Source organism: Mobula hypostoma, chromosome 1 (genome assembly GCF_963921235.1).
Source record: "Mobula hypostoma chromosome 1, sMobHyp1.1, whole genome shotgun sequence".
Classification (NCBI taxonomy): domain Eukaryota; kingdom Metazoa; phylum Chordata; class Chondrichthyes; order Myliobatiformes; family Myliobatidae; genus Mobula; species Mobula hypostoma.
The window spans coordinates 189,235,556-189,252,270 of NC_086097.1; the positions used below are offsets into that span (position 1 = coordinate 189,235,556).

General features: G+C 41.2%; 1 pseudogene; it reads right to left on the reverse strand.

The window, feature by feature from the left end:
- Positions 1-16,715, reverse strand: part of LOC134348389 (sin3 histone deacetylase corepressor complex component SDS3-like) — an 18,890-nt pseudogene continuing 2,175 nt past the window's right edge.

Sequence of the window (16,715 nt, forward strand, 5' to 3'; positions counted from 1 at the left end):
TTAGTCATTACTAAATCTAAAAATGGGGAGTCCAACATCTGCTCTCTTCGAACAACAAAATGTGCAGCCACAGTGACATAGGCTGCTTAGGGAAATCTGTGCCACCACTCTGGGTACAAATGCATAAAGGCTTATTTAATTAATTTTGCATTTGCAAAATTTGCATCTCGAGTTAAAAATCATTTAAGCCCAGTTGAAGCTGCCCTCACATCTGCGGACTTCAGTATTTCTTAAAATGTTGCAAATATGTCTGCGAGTCTGATATCTTCATAGAAGCATTTTTTCTTACTTTGTCTGTAAACTTCTCATTGGAAAAGACTGAAGATTGATCAGATATAGAAACACAGAAACATAGAAAACCTACAGCACAATACAGGCCCTTCGGCCCACAAAGTTGTGGCGAAAATGTCCCTACCGTAGAGGGCTATGGGTAAGCCTAGTAATTTCTATTTTTCTAAGCTCCATGTACCTATCCAAAAGTCTCTTAAAAGACCCTATCGTATCTGCCTCCACCACCGTTGCTGGTAGTTCTGTCTATGGTTTTAGAATTAGAGGCACCTGGCTTTACAGAAGAAAGTATTAACTTTTATCTTGAGAAATGTAATTCTAAATTACTACTGAAAAATCTGCATCTTTGCACATTTGTCTAGGGGACTGGTATTTCTCAATCAATTTACTTCTTGTGGTAAAGCTGATTTTAGCTCTTAACTTTCGGTGAACAGTTTCCTGTGATGTAACAACAGTATTATAATTTACTTTGAAAATGTAAACTTGATTTCTTACCAAGAGTTCTACCTGCGTCACTGACTAAGTGTCCAATTGAAACATTAAAGTGCCACATACTACAAGGGAACTATTGTTGCATGTGTCAACATTTTTCCATGCAATGTGATCTGGAATAGAAACTGGCACCCAGGCACTGCATTCAGTTCTGACCAAAGACACCCTAGACACCAGCTTTTACAATGAGCAATGGGGAAAAAGCTCATTGTCTGTCTCTTGATAGCACTAGTGTACATTGTCAGAGAAAACTACACTGAAATTGAGTAAATACAGTGGATTGTGGTTAATTGGAGCGGCCACTTATTTGTGACATTATGCCTCTTAATTGGGACAGGAGACATGTCGAACAGTTTCTAACTAGTGTCAGTTGCATACACATCATGTGGCCATTAGACAGTACACCATGTTTAGAGCGAATAATTTTTAAATAGCATCCCTTGCATGTATTTGTGTTCAAAAAGTGGTGATTTTTGTCACTGACAGTTGGCAAGTATTAAGCAGTAAGACAATACAGAACTGTTTTGCTCACTGGTTTCAAGTATTCAGGCTTGTTGGTGCCAGGAACAGCTGGGAGCGAAAATGAAACTATTTTGCTACTTCAGCAAATTAGGAACAATGAAGAGTTTGAAGCATCGAAAATCATCTTGAACGTTACAATGAAAATGAAGATTTGGAGGATGTAATCGTCAAAAGCATTGTTTGAAAGCTGATCATTATCTATGCTTCTGTGCTGATTTTGTTCATTTACAGTCAATCAAAAGAACACGGCAGCAGAGAACATAGAATAGTACAGCACATTACAGGCCCTTCGGTCCAAAATGTTGTGCCTACCCTCAAACCCTGCCTCCCATATAAACCCCCACCTTAAATTCCTCTATATACCTGTCTAGTAGTCTGTTAAACTTCACTAGTGTATCTGCCTTCAGCACTGACTCAGGCAGTGCATTCCACATACTATTCACTCTCTGAGTAAAAAGCCTTCCTCTAATATCCCCCTTGAACTTCCCACCCCTTACCTTAAAGCCATGTCCTCTTGTATTGAGAAGTGGTGCCCTGGGGAAGAGGCGCTGGCTGTCCACTCTATCTATTCCTCTTATTATCTTGCACACCTCTATCATGTCTCCTCTCATCCTCCTCCTCTCCAAAAAGTAAAGACCTAGCTCCTTTAATCTCTGATCATAATGCCTACTCTCTTAACCAGGCAGCATCCTGGTAAATCTCCTCTGTACCCTTTCCAATGCTTCCACATCCTTCCTATAGTGAGGTGACCAGAACTGGACACAGTACTTAAGTGTGGCCTAACCAGAGTTTTATAGAGCTGCATTATTACATCGCGACTCTTAAACTCTATCCCTCGACTTATAAAAGCTAACACCCCGTAAGCATATTCTGGATTAATTCCTCTGCTGATAAGTATCAGGAACTAATACATAGTTTTACAGTACTGTAGTACTTTTGGTAGTGTTCTAATTTATCTTTAAATTTCATTTAAATATATCATTTGTTACTCAGTTAAATGGTAGTTTGTCTTTATTATGTATTTTAACTATTTCCCTGAAAGTTCAGCTCAGTGGGGCAAACTGTACTGGTCCCAATGTGTCCAATTTAGTCATAATCCAGTGTATATGAATAATTTTTATCAATAACTTCCTCACAAATAAAAACATTCATCACAATTAATTCATAATTTTTATACTACGTTCACCATGAGCAACTAGCTGAACGATTAACTCATACACCTAACAGATACATGTATATTTAAAATAAACAAATATAAATGTTTATTAATTTGAACTAAAATGGGAGATGGGCTGCTGATTTCATCAAACAAAAAAAACCCAATAAAGATGTTACTAACAAAGTCCTACTCTAGATATTCTGGTACAGAACGTATGTTGACAACATTTCTGTTTATTTTGGTTATTTGTAACAGCAATGAGGTATAAGCAATAACTGCATAAAATAATCAACATTTTAAATGTTGGCAGAATAAAATGAAGGTAATTATAGAAATAAATCTTTGAGCTTTGCTACTTTAAGTTTGCCAAAGATGACTATCAGATTTTATTGCACCTAATCTAGAACTTTATTTCATTCTTTTCAATGGTTTGCATGCTATACAATTATAAAAGTTTTTAAGTTCCACAGTAAAATGTTGCACAATGCATCATTTTGACTTGTATGTTTCTATGGCACTCTGTTTCTCTGACCATTGATGCTGCCTTATCTGATGAATATTTCTAGCATACAGTATTTGTTATATTTTCAGTTTCCAAGATCTGCATTACTTTATTTTTTGAAAGTTTCAACTCTTGTTCACAAGGAGAATTATAAAATGGAATCAATAACACATTTGAAAAGTTCATTTTTTTAAAATTGGATTGAATTTATTTAACACTTACATCAGTCCCACAATGTGGGGGAGTAAAAATCTTTGCATTATCACTCCGTCACAATGTACAGATATGTGAATTTATAAGTCTAATGGCTTGTAGAAAGAAGCTGTTCCGTAGCCTGTTGGTCCTGGCTTTAAAGCTGTGGTACCATTTGCCAGATGGAAGCAGCTGAAACAGTTTATGGTTGGAGTGATGGGTATCTCCAATGATCTTCCAAGCCTTCTTTATGCACCTGCTGCTTCAAATGTCCTCAGTGGAGGGAAGTTCACATCCATAGATGTGCTGGGCTAACTGTACCACTCTCTGCAGTGCCCAGTGATCAAGGTTGGTGCAGTTCCCGTACCAGGCGGTGATACTGCCAGTCAATGGTGCCCCAGTAGAAGGCCTTGAGGATTTGGGGGTTCATGCCAAACCTCTTCAGTCCCCTGAGGTGGAAGAGGTGCTGTTTTGCTCTTTTTTGCCACTCAGCTGGTGTGTCAAGGTATTTTGATTACAAGAAGAATTTGGAGTTTTACAATACTGTATTTGCTGCAAAGCACTGAAAGTAGGTGCTAAAAGCAAGAATTAACAATTTTTCATTCAGTGGATATTTCAAAATATTGCATAGTGTGTGGCTCTGCATTGAAAAGATAAGGAATTGGTAGATTAATTAAACTATTAGACATGTACTTTAAGGGGATGTAACGATTTCAGCCATAGACTGTGGCTTTGCAGAATAGTGGAGGATTTTCCAAATATAGGTTTGGAAAATAAAAACAGTCAAGAAGAAGAAGATATACGCATATGCTGCCTTCAGCTGCTTAGCCTAAACACTTATCTGCATCATACATTCGTTTTGCTGAATGTGCATGAAATGGAATTATCACAATAGTTGAGCAATCTGGTCCTGAGGCTTTCTCTTTGCTCGTTTATACAATAAATCATTGTGAAATTAAACAATTGAATTTGTTTATTAATTTATCTCAGTTGCAATATCGAAAGATAGAACAACCTACATCCAAAAGCCAATTCCACTTTATTCTTCCCTTCACCTGCTCCTTGACATCAGGAAGGGGGGCAATGTATAGGCTCCAGTTTATATCAATGGTGCTGAGGTTGAGAGGATTGAGAACTTAAAGTTCTCAGGAGTGAACATCATTAGTAGACTGTTCTGAACAGACCATGTAGATGCCTTGGCTAAGAAAGCTCACCAGCTTCTCTACTTCCTCAGGAGGCTTAAGAAATTTGGTACATCCTCTATGACCCTTCCATAGAAAGCATCCTATCTGGATGCATTATAGCTTGGTATGACGGCTTCTCTGCTCATAACTGCAAGAGACTGTAAAGTGTTGTGAATACAGTTTAAAACATCACAGAAACCAGCCTCCCCTCAATGGACTCTCTCTATAATTCTCACTGCCTTGATAAAGCAGCCAACATAATCAATGACCCCCGCCACACTGGACATCCTCTCTTCTTCACTGGGCAGGAGATACAAAAGCCTTAAAACATGTATCAACAGACTCAAGGACAGCTTCTATCCTGCTGTAAAATAACTATTGATGAGTCTACTAGTATGAGATGGATTCTTAACATAACAACCTACCTTGTTATTGTCTTTGCACATTATAGTCTACCTGCACTTCTTTTTTTTTACCTTGAAATACCTTAATGTACTATTGTAATGAAATGATCTGTATGGATGGTATACACGTTTTCACTATACCTCAGTACCTGTGACAATAATGCACCAATTTATGAAAAAAAACTATATTTACTGAACATGTTCTTTCCAGTCTGTGCAGTTACATTTCTACAAAGTGGGCAATGTTACAAATGAAGTACTTTCTTAATTTAATTATTAGAATCAACACAAAATCCTCTACCTGAAATTACCCTTGAATTGCAATGAAAAACACATGCCTTTACATACAAAATAATGTGGGAAGTCAGTGGCTGACTTGTTTTATTGTTAATATATATAATGGAAATAATATTGAATCTCTCTTAATCTATATCTGATGGATAGTAAAAAATCTGGCGGCTTATTAAAATCAGGCTGAAAAGTATTAATTTAAAGAAATGGGACAATCAGTTACAAAAATAAAGTATGAAGGTATTATTTATTGCAGACTACACAGCTGCTATTACAGTATCAGGATTTCCAAATAATTACAGATTAAGATCAGGGACGTACGAAAATAGAATCATGCACTAATATTAACACAACAATTCTAATTTAAATCCCAGTACTTAAAACGAATTCTTTGTGACTAATTATGATATTTGAACTACATAGCTCACATAAAACCACATGAATGTAGAAATGGAATTGGCCTATTGTTACAAACGTACATTTCAGAATCAGAATCAGGTTTAAATTCACCGGCCTATATTGTGAAATTTGTTAACTTAGCAGCAGCAGTACAATGCAATACATGATAATATAGAATATAAATAAGTCAATTACGTTAAAGCATTAGCTGCCCCAGGCCCAAGCAGCATACCTAATAAGGTGTAAAAGAAATGCCCAAAACTTCTTCAGAGGCTGTGGAAGGTCATGAGAAAGATCTGTGCCAAAGGTACTATTCCATCAAGTTGGAAATTGGCAGCAGGATGCTTTACTCCAAAGGAAGAGGTTTCTTCCACAATTACTCAGTATAGGACAATTTCTCTCCTGGATGTGGAATGTAAGATTTTCCTTTCTGTGCTCGCAAGAAGGCTGACTTCTTACATGACGCAGAACCGCTATATCAACACATCCATCCGGAAAGGTGGTATTCCAGGCTTTTCGGGGTGTCTGGAACACACCTCAATGATTAGCCATTTGATCCGTGAGGCCAAACAGAAAAAAGGCGACCTAACAGTTGTCTGGTTAGACCTCGCGAATGCCTACGGGTCTATTCCACATGACCTCATCCTAGAAGGACTCGACCACTACTACATCCCAGTGGCTATTCGAGACATGATCACCAGCTACCTAGGAGGATTCAAACTTAGATTTACATCAGCCCATTTCACAACTAGTAGGCAGGACCTCCAGAAGGGGATTCCAACAGGGTGCACCATCTCCCCCATCCTATTTGTTATGGGAATGAACCTCCTATTATCAGCAGAAGAAAATGTCACCCGCGGCCCGACACTGGAGTCAGGCATTGTTCAGCCGGCTCTACGAGGATTCATGGACAACATCACTATAACAACTGTGTCACATGTCCGAGCAAGATGGATATTGGAAACCCTGGGTAATGTAGCCACTTGGGCGAGGATGTCCTTCAAGTCTAAGAAGTCCAGGTACATGGTGATCATAAAGAGAAATGTTACTAGCAAGTTTAGCCTCCAAGCTCAGGGTGAGGTCATCCCTTCTATCGAAGGTAACCTGATAAAACGCTTGGGGAAATGGTTTAATGTGTCACGGACAGATGGGGCCAATGTCACCAATGCTGTGAAGCAGACAGACGAATGGCTGAAGAAGATCGACAAATCCAGACTTCCCAGTAAATTCAAGACCTGGCCGTACCAATATGGCATTCTGCCCAGGCTTCTCTGGCTCTTCACACTTTATGAGTTCCCCATGACTGCCATAGAGGGCATCGAGAGGAGAACCAACAAGCTCCTGTGGAGATGGTGGGGAGTTCCCCCAAGCTTCTCTTTAGTGGGCCTCTGCATTCATTCTGGGCAACTGCAGCTCCCCCTGTCATCTGTTGTGGAGGAATTCAAGGTGGCAAAATGCAGAGCTTTATTAAGCCTGAGAGATTCCAGTGACGTCTTGATAAAGCAAGCAGGTGTTACAACCAGATCTGGGTGCAAGTGGGCAGCCAACGCAGCTGTGGAGGAGGCAGTGTGTTCTCTGAAGCTGCGAGATATCATTGGCAATCCCTGCGTCGGACGGCAAGGCCTCAGCTCAGTTCACTTCCAGAAGTGGGGAAACACAAGCATAAGGAACAGGTGAGACATGATACAGGCAGAAGTACGGATCTGTGAGGAAGAGAAGCGGATTTCAAAGGCAGTGGAACAAGGGTCCCAGGGTGCCTGGACAAAATGGGATCTGCCCAAGCGCAAAATCTCATGGGCAGAGTTATGGAGACTGGAGCCCTTCTGTATTTCCTTCCTCTTGCGATCCGTGTATGACACCCTTCCTTCACCATTACATCTGTACACATGGGGGATGAGAGAGGACCCAAACTGTAAGCTCTGTGGTCAAAAGGGGACACTGGCTCATATACTGTCTGGGTATGAAACAGCTCTAACTCAAGGACGATATGGGTGGCGCCATGATAAGGTGCTTCTGGCTCTTGCTGACACACTAGAGCAGGAGAGATGCAAGAAGAGGACGGCTGGCACAGATTTGAGGAAGGCCATCACCTTCATCTAAGAGGGAGCTAGGCCTTTCGTAACCAAACAACCAAAGCCCAATCTGCTGCTAACGGCCAGGTCCTGGGAGATGAGGGTCGATGTGGGAAGGAGGTTGCAGTTCCCGGATGTGGTGCACACAACCCTACGCCCGGACATTGTACTGTGGTCAACTGAAGACAAAATACTTCTGGTTGAGCTGACTGTGCCGTGGGAGGAGGGATGGGAAGAGGTTCACGAGAGAAAGGCCTTGAAGTACCAGCCCTTAGTGCAGGAGTGTAAAGACAAGGGATGGCAGGCATGGTTGTTCCCCGTGGAGATCGGCTGCAGAGGTTTCCCAGCCAAATCAGCATGGCAGTAGCTGTCAGATCTGGGCCTAGATGAAAGGAGCAAAAAACAAGCAGCTTGTAGGATGGAGGAAGAGGCAGAATGAGCCTCCTGTTAGATTTGGAGTAGGCGAGAGGAGGGGAGCTGGAAGCCAGGAGCAGATGGGCAGTGATTTGGCCACCACTGCCGGCCCACCAAGTGGAGAGTGTCGTGGTTAAGGGACGAAAGACTCGGTGAAGGTTGGGAACAACCTGATGACATCTGCTCCTGGCTGAAGGCTACGGTTACCTTATAAGATAACTGGAGAAATGCACCTTAACAGGTGTATGTAACAAGTAACAAGTGTATATTAAATAGTTAGATTAAAAAGAGTGCAAAACAGAGACAATATGTGTTGTGTATGTGGCCTGTTTACACAACTATGTTATCAATAAAAACGCGGGAGGCAGGAGCTAAGTTTCATGGTTCTTTACTGGTAGAGTCCGAACTTGGCACACACATACAGATCAATATGCGCCTAATAGCGCATTCTCAATACGTGCCTAATAGCGATGCAACGATGTGTTACTAAAACATAAAGTAGTCCCTTATTATAATGTAGGCTATATGGAACACGCCTCCCCTTTTATTTTAATAGTGCATCAACTGTTCTTTTTAACTGGGGCATTATGTTGAACAAATATGTTTACCCTTAACATACAAACGCCTACCATTTGTTTACTTAGCATCTTAATAATATCAAATTATAACAAAGTAATGTAATAATATCAAATTAAAACAAGCCTTTTTTTTACTTTTGGCCTAAGACCCATTTATAACTCATGTCTCTGGTGGGGTGGGGGGGGGTCTTCTCTAGATTGTCTGGCACTGAAGCAAATAGGTCTTCACTCTATTGTCTGGAATAAATTAAACAATCCACAAATTGGCAGGTTCCAGCCATAAAGAGTAGTCACCTCCATCTTGCAAAGATGACAAAAGCAAAGTGAAATCCGTGAAAAGGTGAATGTTATTCTTAAAAATATGTACAATCATCAAAACTGAGACAGCATTGGAAAGTGTCTTCAAATAGTGTGTTCTTCAGTCTGTCAATAAACTTGTTTGTTTTAATACAGATTTCCATATAAAAGTCATGAAAAGTTGACATCTGAGCATAGGGAGTTAAGAAGATGTGCGCCTTCAACTTGCTAAGAGTTCTAGGCAGCAGATCACCTCTGTATAATGAAGACTCCTCTGTGCAGCTGTCCTAGACATATACGCATCTTTGTGCTACCACTTGTCTTCCTTACCCATATCTCATTTGTTCCAACTGAGCTAATTATACAGCCAATTTTCGTATTCTCCTTAGATTCCAAATAAATAAGATACCACCTCTTATCGTAATATAACTTTCCCTCTTCTATTCATGCTTCATATCTCTGTGCCGGTGATTCAGCAGGAGTGCTGGGAAGATGCTCAGGTGAAGACAGAGATGTTGGTCTTTTCGGAGATTTAAGCTTATTGAGAGTTCGCAGATCATCCATTATCTGTTCATCTGTTAACAAGTAATCTAACTGAGCAGGTGCAGATTTTCGTCTTTTGTCTGTAACTGGAACAGGGTCATTAGGTCTCCTTTTTAGTTTCCTAGTCATTATTGGCTTGAGTTCCATTGTTAGCCTCTCGTTCTCAATCATCTTTTTCTTTTCTTCTAACTCGATCTTTTTATCTTCAAATTCCTTCACTGCTGCTTTCTTCTCTTTAATATAATTCCTTTCCACTTGTTCTGTCTCCAGTTGCAGAAAAAGCTCTGCATTTCATATCCTTTCCTTGTATTGTTGATCTAGTTTCTTCATCCTTTTCTGATACTCCTGCAAAGTGCCTTCCTGTAACTGCTGTAGCTGTCTTTTGAGAGATGTCAATTTCTCCTGGTATGTCTGCTCTTTTACTTCCAGGTAATCTTCATCATCCTGCTTATTTGCAATATCTGTCTCACTTGCATCCTCTGTATCTTCATCCAAGTCACAGCCACGGATACTGCATTCATCCTCATTGTCAACGCTGTCTAGTTCCTCTTCGTCGTTGTAAAAGTCGACAATGGGTGAGAGGAGAGCTGCGTATGTCTTCCCCACCGAGCTGCCCTCCTTTGTTGACACATCTAGTGCCTTGATGGTGTGCCAATCCAACTGGATTTTCCTGAGCCATTCACGTCCCAGCAACGGTGGTCCTCCACTTTTCAGTACATAGAGGTTCAGCTGCTGTGTTTTGTCTCCGTAGGTCACTGTCACTTTAATTTTACCTTTGGGGCGCACTTTCTGTCCTGTGCAAGTCTTTAGCAGTAGTTTAGTTTGTTTCGGGGGTATGTGAGAAAACAGACGTTTGTAGTCATGTACAGAGATCACTGTTAAAGCTGAGCCTGTGTCCAACTCCATTTTCAGTCTCACGCCGGCCACTTGTGGAGTGATCCATATTACTCTTCGATCATCTGTCTCTTTCATGCTGTGAAGTTACAGACAAGACAATTCACTTTCATCTGAGTCGTTTTCATCAGAACTGCTTTCTTCCATTTTGTAAACATTGTTGGATTTTCCTTTCTGGGGTTTCTTGTTTCTCTGTATTTTGTCCTTTTTCTGCTGTTTACCAGCTTTGCATACTCTGCCAATGTGGCCCTGTTTACCACAGTTTCTTCATTCTTTGTCTTTAAACCAACAGTCATCAGGGTCATGTGACCTGTTCCCACAACGGTAACATTTCTTTCCTTCATTTCTGTTCAGTGACATTTTATTCGTAGCATATTCCAGAGATTTTTGTTGTATCTCTGAAGCACCCCGTGCTGCTGTTTCTGTTGATATTGAAATGTTCAGCTCCTTCTCTAATGTAAACTCTTTTTCACCCAGGAACTTCTTCTGTGTGGTTTCACAGTGCGTGCCACACACTAACCTGTCCCTCAATGCATCCGATAAACCAGCTCCAAATTGACAATGTTCTGATAATTTGCGCAATTCAGCACAATATTCAGAAATGCTTTCATTTTTGCTCTGATTCTGATTGTGAAATTTAAATCTTTCAGCAATGACCATTGGTTTGGGGTTTAAATGCTGTTGGAGAGTGTCTACTATTTGCTTGAATGTTTTGTCAACCGGCTTTTCAGGGATTAACAAGCTCCGTAGCAGCCTGTATGTTTTTGCTACCGTAATACTGAGTAAGACGCTGGCTTTCTTTCCGTCATTAACACTGTTAGCCTCACAATATAACTCCACTCTCTCAATGTAAGTTGCCCAGCCTTTAATGCCACTATCAAATGCTGTAATGGTTCCAATCATTGCCGTCTTTGTTATGTTAGTTTAGCCCCGTTTTCCCCTTGTTTTCTTTTTGACTCACGCCATGAGTGCACTCCATCTAGATGCATGTGTTGCTCCTTGTTATCTCCCTTCTGGGGCAGGCAGACCCTCAGCCCCTGGGGGTCAGCACCGGCTGTGATCTCACCTGGACGTGCTGCGGTTCCAACTGTGTCTCTTGGTCTCCCGACGTTCCCAACCCCGGCTGTGCTCCCGCTTCCTTTCAGACTTGTGGTCTCACTCTGCCTCCTACTCCTGCTCCCTTGCTCGTTCCTTGCGCTCTTCCTCTGAGTGCCATTATCAACTAAAACACGGCGTTCTGATAAGATGTAGGTTCATTAACCTCGTCGCCAATTTGTTGTGTATGTGGCCTGTTTACACAACTATGTTATTAATAAAAACTCAGGAGACAGGAGCTAAGTTTCATGGTTCTTTACTGGTAGAGTCCAAACTTGGCACACACGTACAGGTCAATACGGACCTAATAGCGCATGCAACAATGTGTTACTAAAACATAAAGTAGTCCCTTATTATAATGTAGGCTATATGGTACAATATGAATAAAAAGTGAGGTCGTGTTCATGGGTTCAATGTCATCAGATGGCAGAGGGAAGGAAGCTGTTCCTGAATCGCTGAGTATGTGCCTTCAAGCTTCTGTACATCCATTCTGATGGTAATAATGTGAAGAGGTCATGCCCCGGTTGATGGGCATCTTTAATAATGGATGTTGCCGTTCTGAGGCACTGTTCCTTGATGATGTCTTGGATACTATGGAGGCTAGTACCCAAGATGGAGCTGACTAATTGAACAACTTTCTGTAGCTTCTTTCGATCCTGTGCAGGAGCACCTTCTCCCCTTTCTTCTTTCAGCCATGACTCAATGATGCACAGACCATACCTGCCAATCTCTATTTGAGATCTACCTTATTCCTTATACCGTGTACATTCAAATATAAAACCTTCACTCCTTTATTCATCACCCTTTTAGATTTTTCCCCCATGTTACACTTCAACTCATTCCACTGGCTGCAATTTTGCCCTATGACGTGCCTGTCCTTCCTCATACTCTCACTATACATTTCATGTACTTGTATACCAACTGACCCATCATAGCCCTATCATTCTGGTTCCTATCAACCTGCCAAATTAGTTTAAAGTCTTTCCAACAGCTCTAACAAACCGGCCAGCAAGGATATTGGTCTCCCTTGGCTTCAAGTGTAATTTGTCCTTTTTGTACAGGTCATTCCTTCCCCAGAAGAGATCCCAATGATCCAGAAATCTGAAGCTCTGCCCCCTGCATCAATTCCTTAGCCACACATTCATCTACCAAATCATCTTGTTCTTATCCTCACAGCAATCCAGAGATTACTGCCCTGGAGGAGGTCCTGCTTTTCAGCTTCCTATTCAACTCCCTACATGAGGATGATCCAATAGGATGATTCTTTTCACCCTTCTGCTGAAGTTCCCACCATAATGGAGAGCAGTCTTTAACTAGTTTGATTCATTTTATCTGTGAATGCTATTTAGAGTAATGCCATGCTGGATTTGGAGCTACATATTTCTGACCCAGAGACAGATGCCAAGCAGTTCCAGTACAGCTTCAATACTGGCATCTATCCTGTATTGTAATTGCTTTGGCTAGAAAATGCAAAGCAAATCTCAGATTAATTACCATCTCAGCAGCCAGCTTTCAATAGGTGATGAAAGGTGTTGTCAGTCAATTACAACTTGCACAACTGATGCTCAGTTGGCCTGTTAGAATATTATAGTTCCAGACCTCATTTAAGTTGTTAATCCAAATGGATTCTAAAGGTGGTGAAGCAAGACATAACATCCCAATATACACGCAGTAGCCACTTCATTACACACCTGATAAAGTGACCACTGAGTGTACATTCATGGTCACCTGCTGCTGTAGCCCATCCACTTCAAGGTCTGATGTGTTGTGCATTCAAAGACGCTCTTTCCCCTGCACACCACTGTTGTAATGCCTGGTTGTTTGAGTTACTGTCACCTTCCCAGCAGCTTGAAATAGTCCAGTCGTTCTACTCTGACCTCCCTCAATAACAGGGCACTTTTGCTCACAGAACTGCCACTCACTGGATTTTTTTTTGTTTTTGCACCTTTTTCTGTAAATTCTGGATACTGTTGTGCATGAAAATCCTGAGAGATGGGCAGTTTCTGAAATACTTAAACTACCTGGTCTGCACCTAGTTCAAGTTTAATTATCATTCAACTATACACAAATACCTATAAATACAGCCAGTGTTCCTCTAAAGCCAAAGTGCAAAACACCAACAATTATTCCACAATTAAAGTCTCTTAGATCTCACTTCTTGCCCATTCTGAAGTTTGGTCTGAACAACAACTGAATCTCTTGACCATGTTTTATGCATTGAGTTGCTGTCATGATTGGTTGATTATATATTTGCATTAATGAGCAGGTGTACAGGTGGGGTTGAGAGGGATAATAAATCAGTTATGATGGAATGGCAAAGCAGACTCAATGGGCCAAAAGGCCTAATTCTACTCCCATGCCATATGGTCTTATGGAACCTAATAAAGTGGCTACTGAATGTAAAGACAGCATTCAACTGATTATGAACCTCGAATACACGGTTAACTTGAAAAAGGAAAGAGGACAACAAACCTCTCAGAGATGTATCACTGTGGAGGACGATACTTCTGCATGTTAGAAAGCAACAAGTGATTTGTTAGTATATTCTAGCCCACTCCACATCTGTAGACACTTGTAAGAGCCTTCGGTGACATACCAAATCTCCTCAAATGAAGCAGAGTTGTTGAAATGCCTTCTTCATAAGTGCATCAATTTGTTGGGCCCAAAATAGATCCTCTGAGATGTTGACGTACAGAAACATAAAGCTGCTTACCCAATCCACTGCGAACCCTTCAATGACTGGTGTGCGTTCTCCTGACCTCCACTCCCTAGGGCCCACAATCAATTTCCTGGTCTTGCTGACATAAGTGTGAGATTTTTATTGTGACACCACTCAACCAGCCGATCCATATCACTTTTCTATTCCTCCTCTTCACTATCTGAGATTTACCAATAGCAGCAACTGCCACAGACTCAGTCTGGCAGCTATGTTCTGGAGGGTTCAGTCAGTTGGTGAGGTAGACTGAAATTCTTTATCCAAAGTACATCTTTCAGCAGGAGTTAATGTTTGTCTCCAGGGAAGAGCCAGAGCACACAGTTATTTGTGATGAACTCTGACATAACCATTGCATCTCTGTGTTGACAGATGTAATTCCAGAAGATGGATAATGTGGTATTATGATTCCAACTGTGCTTGAAGGATCCAATAAGATTTTATAAACTGGTAAGCATGGCGTTGCTTATTTTAAAATTATGGTGATGAAGAGTTTTGCCATATTCAGGAGTCACCCAATAGGATTGGTATGTCCTTTTCTCACAAAACCTCAAGAACATCAAGTGCAGAACATTCCCTGATTGATTTGTCATTGTTTTTTTGCAGAAACTTTTACTTATTTATTTTTTTAGCCTTGGGACAGCGATAGGAACAGATGGTATGAGAAAGTATTTAGTTAGGGGAGGGTGAATTATGATGCTATAAGGTAGGAACTTGGGAGCGTAAATTGGAAGCTTAAGTACTCAGGGAAGTGCAGAATAAAAATGTGGAGGTTGTTTAGGGAGCACTTCCATGGGATTCTGGATAGGTTTGTCCCACTAAGTCAGCGAAAGGTGAAGGAACCATGGTCGACCATAGATGTGGAACATCTCATCAAAAGGAAGAAAGAAGGTTGAGGACGCAAGGATCAGAAAGGGCTCTGGAGAGTTAAAAGGTAGCCATAAAGGAGGTTTAATAATAGACTTAGGAGAGCTAGAAGGGTAGATGAGAAGGCCTTGGTGAGTGTGATAAAGGTAAACTCCAAGGCTTTCTACACCAACGTGAAGAGGAGGATGATTAGAATGAGGATCAGGGTAAAGAATGAAACATGTGCCTGGAGTCAGGGGAGGTAGGGGCAGTCCTTAATGAATACTTTACTTCAGTATTCACCAGTGAGAGGGACCTTGACAAATGTAAGGACAGTGTCAAACAAGCTGTTATGCTGGAACATGTCGACGTCAAGAAAGAGGACGTGTTGGTACCTTTGAAAAACATTAGGATTGTTAAAAGTCCCCAGGGCTAGATGGGTTACCATGGGAGGCGAGGGAAGAGATTGCTACACCTTTGGCAATGATCTTTGCATCCTCATAGGCCACAGGAGAAATACCAGATGATTGTAGGGTGGCAAATGCTATTCCCCTGTACAAGAAAGGTGATAGGGATGATCCTGGGAATCATAGACCAATGAGTTATGAATTATGAATGAATTACCAATGAATTATACCCAATTGGGGAAGATTCTTAGAGACAGGATTTATGAGCATTTGGAGAAGTGTAGTCTGATCAGGAACAATCAGCATGATTTGTGAGGTTCAGGTCATGCCTCACGAACCTGATTGAATTCTGTGAGAAAGTGACAAAACAAGTTTGTGAAGGTAGAGCTGTTTATATAGTGTATATGGATTTTAGCAAAGCATTTGACAAAGATCCCTATGGTTGGTTCATTCAGAAAGTCAGGAAGCATGGGCTCCGGGGTAACTTGGCTGTGTGGATTCATAATTAGCTTGCCCACAGAAAGCAGAGGCATGTAGCATATTCTACCTGGAGACTGGTGACTACTGGGGTTCAGCAGGCATCTGAAAAGTTAGCTGCTTATCTTGCTGCTTAACTTCTTGAGAATTTACAACAAATTTTTATCACACATTGACTAGAGTGGTTAAAAATGGCAGATTTCCTGACATCACTGGAGAGAGAAAAATAGAGTGAACATATCTGATCAAAGATTCATCATCAGAACTCAACATGGAAATAGGCCCATTGGGTTGATGACAAACATCAAGGAGATATTTACCCAAATGCTATCCAAACACATTTTATTCTCCCCATAAACCCATCACCTCACCCCAAGTCCCTGCTCTCACCTACACTAGGGCCATTTTACAATGACCAATTAACACCCCTACACACTTTTGACGTGAGAGGAAACTGAAGCATCTAGAGAATATGTACCTGCTCACGGTTACTGTCTAAACTCCAGCCACAGTGATGGAGGTCACAACTGAATGCAGGTCTCTGGAGATGTGAGGCTCACAAGCATGAATTGCAAGCCAGTACATCCTACACCTCACCTCAGTCTATCGATCACCTTAGAATCCTTTCTCGCCATCTCCCTTCTCGATCTTTTGCACCTTATTGTTTCCCTGCACTGCACTTTCTCTGTACCGGTTACTTTATTCTGCATTGTGTTGTTTTACCTCAATGCACTGTGTAATGATCTGATCTCTATGAACAGTAAGCAAGACACACTTTTCACTGATCTCGATAATACAATAATAAATCGTCCAATTCTATCTCGCCTCTCCACTCTCAGTCCTTTCCTTCCCACAGAGTCTGCTCGACCTGCCGAGTTCTTCCAGCAAACTGTTTATTGCAAGTCAGTATTATCTGGTAGGGTTGAATGGCCTGTTTTCATACAAT